This window comes from Sturnira hondurensis, unplaced genomic scaffold, assembly GCF_014824575.4.
Source record: "Sturnira hondurensis isolate 20B ecotype Veracruz unplaced genomic scaffold, ASM1482457v3 Scaffold0006413, whole genome shotgun sequence".
Lineage (NCBI taxonomy): Eukaryota > Metazoa > Chordata > Mammalia > Chiroptera > Phyllostomidae > Sturnira > Sturnira hondurensis.
In genome coordinates this window covers 34670302-34691144 of record NW_028079044.1, presented here as the reverse complement: position 1 = coordinate 34691144, position 20843 = coordinate 34670302, and the positions used below count along the sequence as shown (strand labels likewise).

Genomic DNA, 20843 nt, shown 5'->3' with positions numbered 1-20843 from the left:
CATGTGTGTGCATGTATGTAGGTATACATATACACATATTTTATTTAAAATGCTTGTGAATATATATATATATATATAAATTTTATATATACAGGTGTGTATGTAATTTGTTTTAAAATTAAATTAATATCAAGGCTATTCTTCTCAACATTCCCTTTTCATTTTTTAAAAATGCCATCATAGTATATATATCACCAAACTCTCTCTCTCATATACATGCATTTCAGAAAGTTGAATTTAACTATCTTAGCCTGAAAATGCAGTCTTTGATTTCTAGGGAGATAAAAAGTCTCAGTTCTTTCTGCCCTCCATTCTTTCCTTCCTTCCTGCATTTGCTGCTTTATTTTTTCTGGGGGAAAAAAACCTAATTACAACTAAACACTATTGAGAAGAACAGCTAAAATCGTGGGCCCTGGAGTGAACCATAACTTAGTCTTAACTTCTTAATCACAGGAAGTTAATCCATTTCTCTCTGGCCAAGGAAATAATTTTTTAAAAATTCAAGGAATGGTTCTTTGTACTCAGGTTACATAATATTTTTTAAAAAATGCGTTCTCTATTGTTTAAAGTTTGAATGTCATTAGCGTGGGAAATAAAGTAACTAAGAAATAGACTCCTTTCCATGGGATCTTCTTTTTCACAATAGGAACATATCACAAATATGTTAGTTATTTATGCTTTAGGGAAAACACTGCTAATAGTGAAATGTGCAATTACTTGTACTTGTTAAATACTGTAAATAATGAGGAACACAGACAAGTAATGGTGCTTATGTTTACAGGAACCCTAAATTTAAAATATTTAGCTATTAAATATTTGTGTGAATAGTAATCTGATATTCATTTTTAAGTACCTTTTACGTTTTGAGTTTAATTTTTGCTGTCTTTATAACCAAAAATATTCACATTCCGAGGCAGCACCAGGAATAACCAGAGCAATGGCCATGCAATTTATAAGACAACAATATCCCTTTTAATATCCTGCAGAGCCCCCGGAAAGAAGCATTGATTATAGTAGGACACTAACTTATTTTATAACTAGAAATCGTCTGCATTCCACACAAACAAGATTTATACTTGCAGTTTTGAGTAACTGCCGTGAGGAACTTTTGTAATCAACCTGCTGGCTCAAAACTCTGCAACAGAAAGACTGTTGAAAATAAGATTAAAAGAAGCTTTTATCCATGAAAGATATGGCAAGAGGTTAACAATTTCCCTTGGTTTTCAAAAAGGTCAGCCACAGAGGAGGTAAATAACGAAAGTTAATAGAATTGGTTATCGCTGGTGCCGAACACAGTGGAGCAGGACTGCTCTCGGGGCGGGAAGAATGTCCCACGGCTTCACAGGCCGTTTAGAACATTTTCCGATGGCCAGGAGCCTCTTTCCCTGAGAACTGGCAAACTGCCGCGTTTGTAAGTGTACATGAATAAATAGAATGGAAATACTAATTTGGATCAAGCTGAATTTACAATTTATTTGCGGTCAACTAAATATTGTTCTAAAATGTTACCAACACAAAAATGTAATACTACGTAGCAGACATTTTGACTGTTTTTTCATTTTCCCCCCACTGCCACACTTCTTTCATTCGCGCAGAGCTTTTATATTTTTTAGATGTTCTTCTTCCATTTACCGCGATTGCCTGGCTCCAGATCAGTTTCTTCATAGACCACTGATTTTCAGACCTGACTGTAAATTATCATCAGATTCTTTTCTAAAAAATGATTTTGAGAGCCCTGGCTGGTGTAGCTCAGTGGATTGAGCGCGGGCCTGCGAACCACACAATCACGGTTCCATTCCCAGCCAGGGCACATGCCTGGATTGCAGGCCAGTTCCCAGCAGGGGACTCTGGAGAGGCAACCATACATTGATATTTCTCTCCCTCTCTCCTTCCCTTCCCCTCTAAAGATAAATAAATAAAATCTTTAAAAAAATGATTTTGAGAGAGAAAGAGAGACATTGAACCTGCAACCTTGGGCCTATCAGGGCAACACTCCGAGGTACCTGGCTGGTTCTCACCTGGATATTTAAAAAATTTAACAATGCCTGGGTTGTAGCATGAGATCCTGTGATTTAATTATTTCAAACCGGGTCACAAAAATTTACAACTGAGAAATCTCCAAGTGGTTCTAAAGTGAGGGAATGACTGACAATCAACAGACTAGAGAGTTGTCACGGAAATGTTGTTTCTCTGCCAGTGATTGTTTTTGGTGTGGGCACATGACCAATTTCTAGCCAAGGAGAGATGAGAAGAAATTCGCTTGAAGGTCTCTTAGGGAAATCTTCCTTTTTTTTAATAAAAAGGAATTTGCAGGAACAGAAAGTTCATTCGCAACTCCTCGACATTGTGATCGAGAAGTGAATGTGTGGAAGAGAAGCCATCACAAAGCCAACATGGTGACATTGACTAATGTAGCACTCGGGTTCTTGAGGGCATTGTTAAGTCATTAATGAAGCAACTGTCCAATTACTGTATGCTTAACCTTGTTATAGGAGTTAAGTCATTTACTGGAAGCAGCACTCTTGCTGATCTAAGCTTTGAAGAAACCAGTTTTGTTAGCTCCTGAAAAGAACAAAACTTATGACATCTTNTAGGGAAATCTTCCTTTTTTTTTAATAAAAAGGAATTTGCAGGAACAGGAAGTTCATTCGCAACTCCTCGACATTGTGATCGAGAAGTGAATGTGTGGAAGAGAAGCCATCACAAAGCCAACATGGTGACATCGACTAATGTAGCGCTCGGGTTCTTGAGGGCATTGTTAAGTCATTAATGAAGCAACTGTCCAATTACTGTATGCTTAACCTTGTTATAGGAGTTAAGTCATTTACTGGAAGCAGCACTCTTGCTGATCTAAGCTTTGAAGAAACCAGTTTTGTTAGCTCCTGAAAAGAACAAAACTTATGACATCTTTACATCACTCAATAGGTATTTTTAAGCTCCTATTTTCTGCCAAGAATTGTTTTAATTGCTGGCATTTACACTGGAGAACAAAACAAAACAGAGAACCTTGTTATCATGAAATGTACTTTTCAGTGGGGGAAATATGAATATAGAAAATAATTAAAATATGTTTCATAGGGATAAGTAATAAAGAGGAAAAACAAGTAATCAGAAAAGGGCATGGGGAATGCTAAGTGGTTAGAGTTTGGGGTACAGTACCATGAAAAGCCTCATGCAGAAGGTGATTCTTTGAATAAAGACCTAAAGGAAACAAAGGACCTGGTGGATGTGGATACAAAGCAAGAGAAGAGCGACGCTGACAGGTTCCAGGTACAAAAAGGGGCAGGGATGTTGGAGCTGAATGAGTGAGAAGAAAAAGAGGAGAGATGAAGCTCTACAGGCAGGGGGAACCAGAATAAGGACTTTGACCTTTACTTTCTGCGACTTGGGAAGCCAGGAAGAGTTGTTCATTAGAAGATATGCTCTTGTATTTTTTCACAGGATCACCTAGATGCACTTTGATGAATGGATCAGGATAAAGGAGTAGGGGAAGTGAGAAGTATGTTAGTTAAGAGCTATGGTAATAATCGGATTTTGGTAATTTTGCTGAATATTGGTAAGGTTATTACACTTAGGGTGATGATGAGAAAATTTCTGGATAAAATTGGAGAATCAAAGACAACACAGTTTGGCATTTTATTAAATTTATATATAGTTTTTGAATAACAAACTTCCTAGGAACACCGATTACGAATCCATCTCTTTTCCTCCCTCTTTCCTCTTAATTACAACACTCCAAACTACAGACCTATAGTAAGGCCTTCATGAGTGGTGTGATTCTACTCCTCTCTCCCCTTTGTCAACAGATCTGATCAAATCCTATGAACAGAGGAGACAGCAACCAAAGGGCAAATGCCCTCTTGGTAACCTAATCCTACCGTGTGCAACGCTCTCGCAAGAATCTCATGGAACATAGTTAGAAAATCATGTGGTTTTCTAATAATCAAGTCTTCTCATTTAAAAGCAAAGCAAAAAAATTCTATTGTAAGACATTTTTTTCTGTTCCCTTCCAGTCTTCTACTGAGGAAAATGTGTCACCATTCCATACATAAAGTTCACAGTAAGATATTAATTGCATTTTATAAGAGAACTCAAAATTCAATATTTAGCTTTTTAAAAATCTTCGCCTAAACATATGCTCATTAATTTTAGAGAGCTTAGAAAGAGAGAGAGAGAGGAGGAAGGGAGGGAGGGAGGAAAGGAAGGAGGGAGGGAGGGAGGAAAGGAAGGAGGGAGGGAGGGAGGGAGGGAGGGGAAGGGAAGAAGAGAGAATGAGCAAGAGAAAAACATTGATGTGAAAAAGATCAATCAGTTGCTTCCCACATGCACCCCAACCTGGGGATAGGACATGCTTCCTAAGTATGTGCCTGACTGGGAATCAAACCTCAGATCAGCAACCCTTTGGTACATAGGATGAGGCTTCAACTAAGTAAGCCACCCAGCCAGGCCTAGTTTCAGGGGGAACATTTTTTCCATCTCTTTCATGAAAGAATAGGACTCCACACATGTAATTCCCAGCCAGAATAAAGCTTTATCTTGGACTTGGCAACAGTGATTTTTAGGTGCAAAAGAATACTGCATTAAAATATACATGAGATTATTATTTAGAATGTAGATCCCCCATAGGCCCAACATCAGAATTCTAATTAATAGGAATTGAAATTTAACTGGAACTCCAGGTAATAATTAATTACATAAAGAACCATAGCTTTAGAGGATTAAATATATTTTTGACTCTATACATTTTCAAAGACTAGGTACTCATTATATCCTAAAAAGAAATAGTAACCTCCCAAGGCACAGTTTATAAAGTGCAAATTGGCTTTTAACCTTGAATTGGTTGTTTACTTTAGTCTCTATGTTTTTGAGTAGATAAGTGAGATTTTTGCCTACAAAAGTGAAATTAAAACATAGAGGACAAAACCTGATCCTCTATGAAACTCTCTGGAGGCTTTTAATCAGCTACTGTGAAATGACATTATTCTCGTTTTTTTAGCAGTAGAAAATAATTTTTTTCTATCTCTCTCAGAAACTTCAATAGACAAAGTCTTTTATTTATGGACAGTCTATATCCTAGGAAACTGAATGACCTCACTTTGTACATTAATTGGCAAGAATGACTAATGAACAAGCTGTTTTTAAAGGGACTCAAGAAGCTTAGGTCTTTGACAGGTTACAAGACACCGGAAACTCTAGGAATGTAGCACAAGTGAATTTATTTACCTATTAGTACTTGAGTAATGGGATGGTTGATTGATTCACTCAATAAAAGTTTGAGTATGTGATTTGCTCTAGGTTAAATTTTATTTAGGAATATAGTGGAATGATAAAGAGTGAAATAGTGTACTTTTCTGCAATTAGTTGAACTCATATACTTCCATATTTAGATCAAATGCATCAAAACTTATGGGATGCAGTGAAAGCAGTAATAACAGAAAAGTGGTTAATGCTTGCATTAAAAAAGAAGAAAGTTCTCAATAAATAACCAAAACTTATGCCTCAAGAAACTAGAGAAAAAAACAAACTAAACCAAAGTCAGCAGTATGAAGGAAATAATAAAGTTAGGAGAGAAATAGAGAATAAATAGAAAAACAATGGATAAAGTCAACATTTCAAGTGGCAAAGCATGGGGCCAGGTGACAGTCAGTATGGTGACCCAAAGCAGGACTGAGTTGTCGAAGAATCTGCTGCGCAGGGAATTCATGCGAAAGGGACTGGACTCAGAAACCAAGAAACAACTAGAATAGGAGGAAAAGAACATCATTGCTGCAGAGCACTGGTCCTTGGATTTACCAGAGCTTAAAGAGAAAATTTTACAGAAGAGCAGAGTCTCTTGTTTTGTGATGATCTTATCTACGGAAGAAGGTCAATCAGAGAATTTAATCCTGAGGCTGAGAAATTATTGCTTCAGATGAACACTAAAAATGAAGACTCGAAAATGTTATACTGGAACCTCATGTGTCAGACGAAGAAATGACTAGAAGACATGAAACCCTGGTGGGGGTAACTGGGAAAAAAGTCTGCAAAAACAAGCAAACAACAACAACAACAAAAACCAAGAGTGTGCTGATTATAAAGAAGATGAAAATGGAGACATAAAACCAATTAAAGTAAAAAGATCCCGTAAAAGCCCCAAGATTAAAATGGATATGGCTCAGGGATGCCTTATGAGAGTTAACATATTTTGAAAGTCATTCTGATGATTTCTCTGTAATTATTAATATTGTAATGTTTATTTGTAAACACATTTATAATTTTTGGAAAATGCTGTTTTTGAAACAACTGTGTGATGGATGCTATACAACCTTTGCTTAATGGTATTCATCAGGAGTGAATTTTTAATCCTTGTTCTTCAAATGTACATTGGTCATGGTTGCTTCCTAAAGATTCTTTGACCTCAGATTTTTAAATATTGTCTCTATATTCACCAACCTTAAATTGATTAATAAATTAGTAGCAGTGTTTTTTGTTTTTATGTTTACATTTTACATTAAATTATTAATTATGTCAAGTCAATTCATACATACATTTTGGAATTAAATGTTATGAGAAGTTTTATGTAAATTCATCAAGAGCAAACATGCCTCTCTTGCCTAAAGTATTTGCATGTTACCAAGTCTTTGTCAGTTTGTGGAATTGTTATTTTATTGTTGTCTTGTTTTGTTTAAAGGCTTTAATCAATAAAAAATGATAAATGTTTTTTTAATCTTATTTATTTATTTTCAGAGAAAGAGGGAGGAAGAGAGGAAGGGAAACATCACTGTGTGGTTGCCTCTTGCATGCCCCCTACTGGGAACCGGACCTGCAACCCAGGCATGTGCCCCAACTGGGAATTAAACCGTTGGCCCTTTGGTTCACTGAACCACACCACCCAAGGCTATGACAAATGTTCTTATAGGGGTATCCAAAGTTTTGGTGCCTCTGGGTCACACCGGAAGAAGGAGAGTTGTCTTGGGCCACATATAAATACAAAACACTAAAGAAGACAAAAATATCTCATAATATTTTAAGTAAATGTATGATTCTGTGTTGAGTCACATTCATAGCCATCTTGGGCTGCATGTGGCCTGCATGCCACAGGACTGACACCCTTGACAAGAGTTAATGTTTTGAAAAGATCTACAAAGTCGACATACCTTTAGTAAGACTAAATAAGAAAAGACAGACTCAAATAAACACAATTAAAAATGAAAGTGAAACATTACAACTGATGCCACAGAAGTAAAAGTAATTATGAGACTACTATGAACAGTTGTACACAAATTGGAGAGCCTAGAAGAATGGATCAACTTCCATAAACTTACACCTTCCTGTAGGTGAATCACGAGGACATAAAAAAATCTGAACAGACCTGTCATTAGTGAAGGAACTGAATAGTAGTTGAAAAACACCAAAGAAAAAAAAAAAAAACGCTGGACCTGATGGTTTCACTGAAGAATTCTACCACACATTTAAGAAGAATTAACATCAATTCTTCTCAAACATCCAAAGAAAATTCTATTACATAATACAACATAGATGAGCCAAGAGAAGATCATTCTACATGAAGTAAACCAGTCACTCCCACACAATATGATTCCACTCATATTCTAAATCATAGTATCAATTTTAGAATATTTGCCTCTTTTCAGTTTCTGCTACATATGGTACATTTACATTCCTGAGACCCAAATCAGAACTTATGTTAGACACTCTGGAGTATAATTAAGAAAATTCATCCTGTACCCCACCCTTGCCTGTACAGGCATATAACAACACTTGGCTTTCTTCTGTTCTTTGGCACGAAGGAATATATCAATTTTATCTACAGTCACCTTTTATACTCTTACTTGAAAGATTATATACTTTTTATGCCTATTCTGAATTCTGTACTTCTATTAAAATGCTGGTTTGGGTGATAGGTCAACAAGGCACTATATTCCAGGGAGCCCATTAATTTTCTAGATGTAATATAAAGTATTAAGTGCACATATTTGTTCCCTCTGGAGAAAAACTATAATACCTTCATTAGATTCTCAGACATGTGACATAAGGGGGAAAAGTCCTTTAAAAACCACTGATATATATATATTTTTCAAAATAAATCATTTCCATTTATCTAAGCTATCCCATTGATAAACAGTCAATCACAACCAGCACTGGAACTTCAGAGTACTTTTAGTGCTGTGAACTGACAGTTCTGATTGATAATATTTGTATCACGTAAAGTCAAACTTAGACACCCTCTTCATTGTTTCACATTAATTCAGATATGATGTTACCATGATATTCAACCTCTTTATTCCACTGATTTACATACTTCCCTTTTCTCAAATTGCAATACTTGCATAATCCTTTGTAACAAGATGTACAACAGAGAACCAAATGGAATTTACGAGTACTGTAGTGACAATTCTGGGATTGGTAAAGGTGTCTGAAAGTTCATTTAAAGGAGAGCAAGAAAAGCGTTGAAAAGTCTCTGTGTCCTCTAGGTAGAGAAGAGAGAGGAGATGGTCAAATCTGGGTCTTTCTCTGCACTGTGGTTCTTGCTTTTCTCTCTCCTATATGCTTTGCAGAACTCCTGCCCCCCAGATAGGGAGCTCGTGTGGATGATGCTGATGTCACCAAAGATGCAAGTGGATTTTCAACCCATAGTGAACGTTCGAAGGAAAAACAGATGGCCATTTCTTAGAAACTAAGTGCATTCCTCCAGAGATAGTGTTAAACATATTTTAACATTCCACTGGAGCAGATAATGCAGATAATCAGGGTAATTACAACTCTTCAAAGATGCAAGGCGTAGGTCTAAGCCAACTTTCTTTACTTCAAATTGTAAAAATTATGAAATTCTAAGGGGAACTTTGGCAAAGTAATTATTTTATAAGATGCAATATTTACAATGGTGGCAAGTGAGCTTGAATAGGTTGTCTACTTCAATATTATGCTCAAATGTCAATTATGTAATTAAGGGAGTGAAATCAAGTGGCTTCTATTTCACAAGAAAACTGGTAAGTCGAAAGAAAAGCTGTCATTCTGGTTCCCAGACACAAAAATAAAATAAGTGCACAAGCATACACACACATATCAAATAAGCAGAGATACTAAATGATTTCATTTGAGGTCATTTCAGAATATTTCAGCCCTTCATCATCAATGTCCAGCCCAACTGGCCTTTCGAATGACACTAGCATCAGCTATCCTTTGACAGCAATGCCATGTAAGATGCCAAGTACAAACAGCCCAGCTGAGCCAAATCAATCCACAAAATTGCAAGAGCAAATAAAATTGCATGATACTGAACCACTAGGTCGCGGAGTAATTTCTCATATAGCAATAGATAATAGAAAGGCCCATCATGGCAAAATCACTTGAGCCCGCTCTTCGTTTGTTTTTCACTCACCCACAAGATGACTCAGTTGAGATGGCTAGACCCCACGAGGGCTGGCTGGGCATGTCAGTCCCTCCTTCTACGTTTTATCTTCACATGGGTGATACAGGCTTTCTTACAATATGGTAGCAGCTTCGGGGTAGTCAGTCTTCTTATGTGAAGTTTTATGTGGCTCAGGGATTCTAAGGGTACAAAAATGTAAATAAATATAGCATCTTTAAGCCTGGAACTGACACAGAATTACTTCAACAGCAAATCTGTTCATTGAAATACAGGAGTAGAACCAGCTCAGATTCACTACAGGATGTAACAAAGCAAGGGAAATACAAGCAGGCATAATTTATTTGACGACACTTTTTGAAATCTGACCACCACACTGGGCTCCTCTACATAGTACAAAAAGCAAAAACAACAAAAAATTAACATCAATGTTGAGACCATTGCCCAGTAATGATTTACTTATTAAGTTATTATGTTTTACATAGATATATAAACAGTTATTAATGTTTGAAGGTGACATAGTTCATTAAATGGCACAGGTAGTACTTATGGTAAAATAGCCAGAGGACTGGACTCAGTTTGATTTAAAAATGTTTCTGTGTTCTTGACAGGCACTGTGAAATTTGCTGTACCTGCAGAAGTCCTTGAGTATTTCTCTGATCTACTGTAGACCTCGTGGCTTGCTCACTGGTTTGTCATAGAAGCACAATTTTGAGAGCATAATATGCACATTACCAATTTAAATGATTTTAGAATAAGTTGCTGCATTATGTCACAACTATGTCTTTATGGCAACACCAAGGTTGTGATATAATCACCAACCTTCTGTCTAGATACACCGGATGTATTATATCCAGTTATCTTTTCAGATCCTTGAAACAATTGTGTGAAGATAACATATAACAGCATTTTCATGACCCATAGAGCTAAATGGTGTCTTTTCCTTGGATTTAAATGAATGATATATATGTGTAAATAATCAATGAAGGACAATATGTAAATGAGAGATTTCTACCCAATTTGTAAAAGGCAGGGCGGAAAGAGGGGAAGTGTAATAAGCAATAGAAATATAGGAAAAGCTCAACAGCTTTCCTTACAAGTAGGAAACCAGAAAACATAAGACAAACTTTCCAGATTTCTTAAAATGGTTTTCCTCAGTGTGTCTCATGGATAAGTCTGTTGACAGTCAGTTGAATAAGGGTGAACAAAGTCCTGGATTTACAGAAGACCCTTTACCCACAGCAGCAAACTGCAGGGGGACTGTGCTTGGCATTTATATCATCTGGAATTTGGGTAGCTTTTTATTCACTATCCTGACTTAATTTCTCTTCTGGGTATTTATCCAAAGAAACCAAAACAGCATTATTTATAGATACAGATACAGAACCAATATAATTGTTCATGAATAGAAAAATGGATAAAGCTAAAATATCACTCAGTCATAAAAAAAATGAAAATATTGCTACTTGCAGCAACATGAACTAGAAGCTATTATGCTAGGTGAACTAAGTCAGAGAAATAGAAATACATGATTTACCTTACCTGTGGAGTCTAAAACCATAAACAAACAAAACAAACTCATAGATACAGAGAACACTTTGATGTTTGCCAGATGGGAGGGGTTGGGAGGATTGGTGAAAAGGGGGAAAGAATTAAGACATACCTGTCGCCAGTTATAAAAACAGTCCTGGGATGTAACATACAGCAGAGGGAATATAGTCAATAATATCTTAGTAACTGTATATGATGTTAGATGAATACTGGACATACTAGGGTAATCACTGAGTTATAGAAATGTCTAAACACTATGTTGCACCCCTGGAACTAATATATTATTATATGTCAACTATAATTAAAATAATAAATATATATATATTTTAAAAAAAGACTGTAGAAGGCCCCAGGTACTCTCACTGTGGGATTTCTAGCATACCTCATAATGAATGTATTAAAAGCTATCTGCATCCCACACTGAATATAAATGATATGTAATTGTGTGAGAGAAAATTGATTTGTGGTTGATAAGCTGGCATTGGTACATTTTCCAGACATTTAATTAGACATTTATTAATTCTGCATAATACATATGGGGAAATTGCTTTGAGCCAGGCCCTGTGTTAGGTATAGAGGAAGGAACCATTGGTAAGAATAATAATCTGATACCAAAATTAATTTTTAATGGAAGAGAAGATACTAAAACAAATTTAAAATGTTACACCACAAGTGCTCTCTGAGTGGTATGTATAGCATTCTCTAGAAGCACAGAAAAATTAGGAAAATCTTTATTTGGGGATTTCTTGGTGGAAGACATTCTGCTGTATATTCTTGAAATATGTGGTGCATCTGTAAATTCTACCTTTTGACTGAGGAAGGCAAAAGATCAGTGTAGAAATGTCTTTATAAAGCCATGCTTTACTAAATTTTGACAAAACTTTTCCTGTTGGCATGTCGACTAATGTATTGCTCTGATTGTTGGCATTAATAAATCACCACAAAATCAGTTGCTTAAACAACACCTATCATCATTTCACAGGTGAGAAGTCCAATGTGGCTGTCTCCAGGCTAAAATTAGGGGGTTGGCGGGGCAGCAGTCCTTCCTGGACTCTGCGGGAGGATCAGTGACCTTGGTCACGCAGGCCGCTGGCAGAATTCAATCGTCTCCTACTGTAGGAGTGAGTCTGTGTTCTCACTGATGATTTCTGAGGGCCTTTCCTACTTTGCAGAAGCAATCCTCTCTTCTTGGCTCACGCTTCTTCCCTTCATCCACAAAGCCAGCAAGTGTGGGTTGAGTCCCTCAAACATCTTATTGTTCAGATTCAATGTTTTACCTTGTTCTGATTTTTAGGATATATGAGATTAATTTGGCCCCGTAAGGGTTATCAAGCATTGTCTCCCCATCTTTAATCTTAGTCAAATGTTCAAAGTCTCTTTTGCCTTTGATGTAACTTGTTCACGAGCTACTTGGATTAGGCCTCGGGCATCCCTAAGGGACCGTTGTCCCACCTATCACAACTACCTTCGATTGACATCGTACATTTGACACGCAAACTCCAAGAGGACAATGATCATTTTTAAAGCAGCAGTAATTCTTGTTATGTTTTATACATTTCAATGGAGAGGTGTTTTAAAGCATCCTCTCCAGGGGATGAGAATGTTGACACAAAAGTTAAAACGTGTCTTACAATTTACCATAACCTCAAACTATTTCATCTCACCTGATAACCACCATTAATGCATGATGGATCTACCTCGGACACTGCTCTTCAATTATATAAATAAGTCAAGTTCAGAGAAACCAGCGGTTTAGTCCCAGCTGATGGGACTATTAACAATGACCCAATATTCTAACGATATAAATGTGTGAAAATAAACACGTTAGGTTTTTACCACTTCCAAATAAACTCTAAGACTTTTTATGATTTTGGTTGTAGTTGCTCTAGTGGTTGTTTTAGGGGAAGGAGTTGGAGACAGTAGTTAGGAATAAAGTCTATTTTATATATTGTCTGAAGAACAGGATAACATTCAAATATTCATTTAATAATACATTATATTCAATGAGAACTTAGTATCTTAAATATATACTGAGAGGTAGAATACATAACTGTTGTATTTAAGAGAAATCCCCATGATGAAAATGAAATGCTTTATACATAAATATGTTAACTTCAGAGTTACTGAGTTAAATTAAAAAAAAAATCAAAGTCTTGAATTGTTTTACTTTATTATCACATCAGTACCTAGTGCACAAAATAGTGAAGCGAGGAACGTCATTTAGATGGATAAGTGAAAGAATTATTCAAGGAAGCATGAAACATATGGAGTGAAGCTCTCGCCACTTTTCTTTCTCTCTTCATCTAAAGAAATCAAAATTTCTCGGGCCTTCTAACCACAAAGAATCACTGATAAAGATGAAACGGGGCTCATGGATGTTTCTTCAAGAGTCTTATGGAGATTTGGAGTTGTGTTTTATAGAAAGATATGGCTAGCTTAAATGTCCTTTAATGTGTCTTTTAACTACAGAATACTAACAAAATATTTTTTTCCTAACCTATTGACAGAGAAGCCCTTAGAGAGTTTCCTTTTCTTCTTTAATAAAATTAACTTTCTTTGTTTGTTTCAGGTTTATGCTTTTATTCTGAATATGGTAAGCACAAGAACTTGAAACACATCACAAAGGGTTTTTATTTTTTGCATCCATTATGAGTCAGAAGACTCCATTATAATGAGAATTTTTGTTTATTCAGAATAGGGCTTCATAAGTGGTTTGCAAATAGCAGTGATCCTGGAAATGACATGTACAAAGAAAAACTTGTCTGAAAGGAAAGTAGACTATTTAGACTTTGTTCAAGTATAATCAAAGGGAAAATGCTTCTTCTATCTGGATCCATGAAAGTGAAAAAAATCCATTATTTGGTGAATACAAGATACAGCTTTTGATATCACACAATCACAGTAAAATTGTTTCAGAGATGTGTTAGTGAAGTAATGGATTTTGAAACAATGTAATCACAGCAAAGGGAATTTCTGGTCCTTGACATAATGCAATTTTATGAATAGCCTTACATACTTTGATAAAATTATACATTTTAAGTGGAAATGAAATATATTATATAAGTGGAAAGGATTTTAAATATCCTCCATAGTTGACTAAAAAAATTATATGATCAGCATTCCATACCTTTACCACTCAAACCATGGGCCAATAGCTTTCTAAATATATATTAACAGAAGGTATAAACTCTATTTTGTTACTGGCAATGAATTTTATATTTTGGACATTAATTTGGAGAATAAAGCTAATACACCCATTTGACCTTTAAAAACAAATTTTGACAAACGTATTTACTGATATGTGTTCTCATATAATATAAATCTTCATTGTACAGAACACAACTTAATTTTCTTCTAGTTATTTCTTTTTCAGATACTGCTTTCAGGAAGGTTTCAAGTTTCAAGTTTTTTCAGGAAGGTTTCAATCAGTTTCAAGTTTTTTAAACATTATTTGTTTTAAGTTTTACATTTTTTAAAGCATGTAATTTCCACAGCCAAAGATTTTCTATTTCCCATGACTTTTGGTGGTTAATGGAGCTATTACTGTGATTTAATTGGCACAATTTCATTCTGTTAGAAATGTGAAACACTGTCCACGTCAGATTCAGTCTGCTAAACTTGGGGTAGCCCCACCACTGTATAGATATGTTTTTCCTTGTGTGCTACTCAATCATTTCACAATAAATGTCAGGAAAGAAGACATCTGAGATCGCTTTTACCTCCGCACTGCGTGTGTTGCTTTATCATCTTGTCAGCTTCAGATATTTTATGCCAGGTTATTCAATAATGGAAGAAAATTGTTAAGCTTTTTGCAGGTTAGAATAATGATCAATTCATACTTTATCATTTCTCTTTCAGTGCAAATCAATATCAATTTGAGCTTTAAGTTAGTATCTGTAGATCAGTTTCATATTAGACATCTCAGTGTGGACGAAAAGTGGAATGTGCTAATTGCTGTCCCCAAATTAACCATAATGCAGCAGGTTTTCTTAATCTCAGCATTACTGATTTTTGAACTGGATAGTTCTTTCTTTGGGGAGAGGGGGTGCTTCCTTGTGCATTGTAGGGTGTTTAGACATCGCCTCTTGCTGCTGGATTCCATGGCCCCCACCCCAGCCTTTATTGTGATAGCCAGAAATCTTCAAGGTTTTGCCAAACATCATTCTGGTAGGTAGAGGGCATTATCCCTAGTTGAGGAATACTATTACACAAAAAGAGATTCTTTTACCATTATTTAATAAAATTTAACTTTTGATAATTCAGGCATTTAGATAGGATTTCACACTTTATACACAGATTCTAATAAGTTTGGAATTATAATGTTAGTAATTATGTTTTGAAAACACTTTCAGTGTAGCCTTTGCTTTTACTCTGATTGGATTAGGAATTAATTCTGTTGGTTAGACAACACTACATTTGTTTATATTGGTATTGGCTTGGTCATAGTGCCACATAGATTGTCTAATGCATGTAGGAAACTATAAATATACTGTGCCTCAGGTTCTCTTCTCTCTCTACAAAGCACTTAACTTCATGGGAAGCACAAACTTTGTTTTATCTGAAATTTTGAACCTTTTATAAAATACAGCTGTGAAAAATAATTCTATCTTAATTTAATTCCTTGAGATCACTTTGGTCTGAGATAACCTCTACTCTGTTTTTTTTTTTTTTTTAAGATTTTACTTATTCATTTTTAGAGAAAGGGAAAGGGAGGAAGAAAGAGAGGGAGGCAAATACGAATGTCTGGTTTGGTTGCCTCTGGCATGCTCTGTACTGAGAACCTGGTCTGCGACCCAGGCAACTGCCCTACACTGGACTTGAATAGGAGACCCTTTGGTTCACAGGCCAGTGTTCAATACACTGAGCCACATCAGCCACGCTACTCTGTTTGGTTTTTTAAAATAATTTTTATGTTTCTTAAAAAGTAAGTTGCAATAGTTGATGAGAGTTGATAGTTTGAATATTTTTTAATATTTTTTTAACTGTTTCTAGAGGGAAGGGAAGGGAAGGGAAGGTGGAGGAGCAAGAGGGGAGAAACATAGATATGGTCAGTTGCCTCTTACCCATGTCCCAGCTGGGAACTGGATTCATGCCCCAGCCATGTGCCACGACAGGGCATCAAACTGGCAACACTTTGGTTTGCAGGGTACCACCCAACCAACTGAGCCACACCAGCCAGTGCGAGAATTGGTACTTGTAAGCAATGAAATATTAGCATTCCTTTGCTGAGCACATAATCAATTAAAAATGACTGAAAGGTGCAAGGACAAGTAAATATTTAAATGTATGGACTTTGGTCTTAGAGGGGTTTTGTGAACTTGACCCCCAAAACAAGGGAATTAAAAGCAAATATAAATGCATAGGACTATATCAAACTAGAAAGTTTCTTCACAGCAAAAGACACCATCAGCAAAACAAAGCAATCAACTGAATAGAAGATTTTTGCAAACGATCCCTCTAATAAGGGGCTAGTATACAAAATATGAAAACTTATGTGACTCCACAACAAAGAAATAAACCTGATTTAAAAAATGGACAAAGGATCTGAATAAATACTTTTCAAAAGAAGACATACAGATGGTCAACAGATAAACCAAACAATGCTCAATTTCACTAGTTGAAAGGAAATGCACATCCAAACTACAATGACATACCACCTCATTCCTGTTAGAAAGGCTATTACCAGTGAGACAGAGAGGGAGACAGAGAGGGAGACAGAGAGGGAGACAGAGAGGGAGACAGAGAGAGACAGAGAGAGACAGAGAGACAGAGAGACAGAGAGAGAAAGAGAGAGAAAGAGAGAGAGAGTGAGAGAACATGTGAAGAAAAGGAGAAGTCTAGCATACTGCAATTGGGAATGTAAATTGGTGAAACCACTATGGGAAATGGTATGGAGGTACCTCAAAGAATTAAGAAGAGAGACTCCATATGACCCAGAAACCCTCTTCTGTGAATCTGACTATTCATAAAGATACATGTACCTCTAAATTTACTGTAGCATTATTCACAATGACCAAGACAATCCAAGTGTGCTGCCCCAGATGGCTGGACAGAGACAATGTGCGCCATCTGTGCAATGGAATACTATTCATCTATAAGAGAAAAATGAAACACTGTCATTTGCAACAACATGGATTGTTCTTGACAACATTATGCTAGATGAAATGTCAGAAAAGGACAAAAACCATAGCAAACAGATTTTACTCACATGTGGAGCATAAAACAAAAAGAAACAAGCAAATGAAATGTACACACAAACAAACAAAAAAAACTGACTCATAGATACTGAGAACTTGATGACTGCCAGAGGGTAGGGTCATGGGGGAGAATGAAGAGGGTGAAGGAGGTCAAATACATGATAACAGAAGGAAAGGAAACTTTGCAGGCTGGGTACACAATCCAGTGAGTGCACAGGTGTCAGGTTACAAAGCTGTAGTCCTGAAATTTATACAATGTTCTTAACCAAGATTACCCAGTAAGTTTTTTTTAAAATAATTTAAAGAGGTTTAATTCTTTTGATTGAAAAGGGAAGAGACTTCTTTCCCTTTTCTTAGAGCATCTACTTCAGCATATTTATAATTGCCAGTACTTTCTCCTTTTGAAATATATAGTCTTCTGAAAACTGGAGAGGACTGTTGTCAGCTTTAAGACCAGGAACGTCTTTCCTGGCAACCTGGGAGCCATCTCTTTGAAATGTAAACATAGAGGAAGATAGCAGCTCTATCTTTCAGATTCTGTTCCAGGGTAGGAGCCTTAACTTGCTTGCTCCAAGTTGCAAAACTATCTCCTGTCCTAAAATGTATGAGTTATTTTTCCTCTGAATTTAGCCAATTAGTTAAAATATTGATCACTACAATTACCAAGTATGTCTAGGACAAACTATGGTATGACAAACAGTACTGTTAATCCTCTTACTTGAGGATTGGTTGTATTTTTCTTGAGAACCTGTATGTGATGGATTATATCTGCCTGCCTATGGAAAAGGTAAGATTTTTGAGTCTCTTCAGGGGCTCGTTGTTTTGCACATCACATTCTGGTGTGATGCTTATTCAATAATAATAGTGTTTCCTTTCATAACTACATTTGTGGAAAGGATTTGGGTTGGGAAAAGGTTTCATTTTTAATTATATTTCCCCGACAAAGCAACAATGGGAACTATAAAACTTTTGTTGAATTTATATATTTTCTGGTTCTCCTTTATTGATCTCTAGCTATAGCAAGGTTCTGGGAGACCAGAATTGATTCGTATTAAAAACATTTTAATTTTAGTTTCAGCCATTCTTTATTATTATTATTATTATTATTATTATTTTTACCTGAAAACCAGGGAGAAAGAAATGAGGCTTGCGTCTTCCATCACCACGGTTTAGCTGCCTTGGCCCAGGAGATGAGACCCTGGGAGTGAAGACTGTGGTAGAGAAACGTATTGGAAGGATCCTCACTTTGTTAAATAGTCCCTCGATTGTTACTGCTGCCATAGTTTAAAATAAGATGTACTGGGGGAAAAAATATTGGCAGATATGCCCTGGAGAGCAACTCTCCTAACTCTCTGCCACCTCTGCTTTTCTGTTAAATTAGTCCAGAAATAAAGTTATAAAAATAGTGCAATTGGGCCTGGAGACAGTAAGTTAAAAAGTGGAGCTCTGCTGACGTCAAGGGTCTTTAGGCAAAATGCGTTAAGAAGTTTTCTTTCTACTCTCCTCCTTTCTCTTTTCTTTCCCTCTCTCCTTTCTTCCCTCCTTCCTTGCTCTCATGTCATGCTATCTCTGAAGTTATTGAAACACCAGTCATAAATTAAAGTTCACTAACTTGCAGCATCTGACCATTTAACATTAAGGTGGTTTCCTAGAAACTTCCCTGTGGCATGGTAACAACGAATTACTGAACAGATTTAATTCAAGGCAAAGCACGCTTCTTCAAGCAATTCTGTTAAAGCCTACCTAACAGAACTTTAGCTGCCTGGACTTCTACTGTTTTTCTTTACTATTTCTCTCTGTCTTCAGTATCTGCTGATACACTGGTTTAACTAATAATTTCCAGCAATTTTTCAAAAATACTTTTAACACTTTAGAATATTTCTAAAACGTTTATGCCATCTTTAAAAATCACCATGAATACAATGCCAAGACCTATTCCTGCATTCTTCAGCAATGCTCTCCTTGTTTGTTTCTCCACACCAGTCTCTCAGTCATTTTCACTTCCGTCGTGCTGCCATTTAAAAAATAAATACATATTAATGGTGCTGGTTTGATCATGACTTGTAACTAATTATTTTGAGTACGTATTCCAGACACCCATGTGTCCTATAAAAACTAAAAAATAATTTGTGCAAGTTTGCCGGGGCTATATGTTAATTTGCTAGATTTGAATTTATAGAAAGTTATTTTCAATAATTCTCTAAATTTCTGAAAGAAAAGCAGAGGGAAAAGTGCACATTCCACAAAGCAACTGGAAGTAATTTTAAGAAATATTTTTTATTATAATGGGCCCTCTAGTATATGTTAACTATTCATATTCATTTATGAAACTATTTAAAATGCAGTATGCACACAAACACAAACACAAAATCATTTGCAGTTAGTTTGGGCTTTCCGTGCTGATTCTGACACCGTTCCCCTTTTGGCTGTCTGGTCTATTTTTTTTTATTGCTGTGGTTTTCAAACTCTTCACTCCCACAAATCTTTAAGTTAAAGTTTTGCTTCAAATAATTGTTGATACCTCTTAACCCCAAATGTTATAATTTATCTCAGTATAATTTTTTCTTGTATTTCTTCCCTGTCCATCATTACGTTAGAGCTCCCACATAAGAAATTTAGAAACAAAACAAAAAACCCTCTATTTTGCATAATTCTGGTTTTTTTGTTTGAACATTTTTATGATAAAATTTGACTTTAATCAAATTAGTAGTTTATAAGCATCAATCATAAGGGAAATGCTCAATCTTTATTTATAATTTATGAAATCCCCATATTGTATTATTTCCATGAATAATTTGGCACCATCTTGGACTAAGTTTTATTTCACTAAATACAATTGAAAGAGGATTATCTTGATTATATTAGACAACTGTACATACTTCTAAAATGTATTGATTAACACGCTTAAAATTGGTAAATGTTACTGTATATAAATTTGCCTCAGTGAAGCACATTTAAAATAGAAAAAGATTACTGTTTAAGCATGTAACAACGTGGAAGAATCTTAAAAATGTATATATTGGAAAAAAGTAAGGTCAAAAGCAAATTCCAAATGTGACTGAAGAAGGTAAAAATGATTTAGCAGTATCGCTATCAGAACAGCAGATTCTGCGGAGGGTAGGAAGTGACTGACAATGAATGAGAGCGCTCTCCGGGAGAACTGGAAGCATCTCTTAATTTGATTATGCTGATTACACTTGTAGAGACTGGTCAAAACTCATTGCATGATGCATTGAATATCTGTGCATTTTACCTTAACAAGCAATTTAAGTAATAACAATTCATTTAGCTTTGCTTTATCTATCACCCAGGCGCAAAGAGAACATTGCTGATTCCTTTGGTGCTTCTGCTAAATCATGTATCCTGTTCCTATTCTCCTAGATGTTGATGGCAAACAGGGCTTTCGAGGAGGTGCTGTCCCCCAGTCTCAGACGCGCAGAGCCAGCACTTCCAGGACTAAATGTTCCTTCAAATCCCTCCACAAGCGCAGGAGTGGCCGCTTTGCTCCCACGGCATTCTAATCAACACATCCGTGGTGGTGTAGTGGAATCTTCCTGTGACATTTACAGTGGCGCTATAAAATTATGGCTTCAAAATAGGGATTTCCAAATCCTGTTTGTAACAGTTAATGCCCTACTCACAGAGATAAAAGAGGGACCATTCTATCTACACTTGAACCTGAAACACATTTCCTCATGAGACTCATAACCACTTTAAATCAAACTGCC

The 20843-nt window shown here is 36.1% G+C and overlaps 1 pseudogene; it reads left to right on the top strand.

Annotated features, from left to right (window-relative positions):
• Positions 1-5648: 5648 nt before the first annotated feature.
• Positions 5649-20636, top strand: LOC118988777 (M-phase phosphoprotein 6-like; annotated as a pseudogene).
• The last annotated feature ends 207 nt before the right edge of the window (positions 20637-20843 follow it).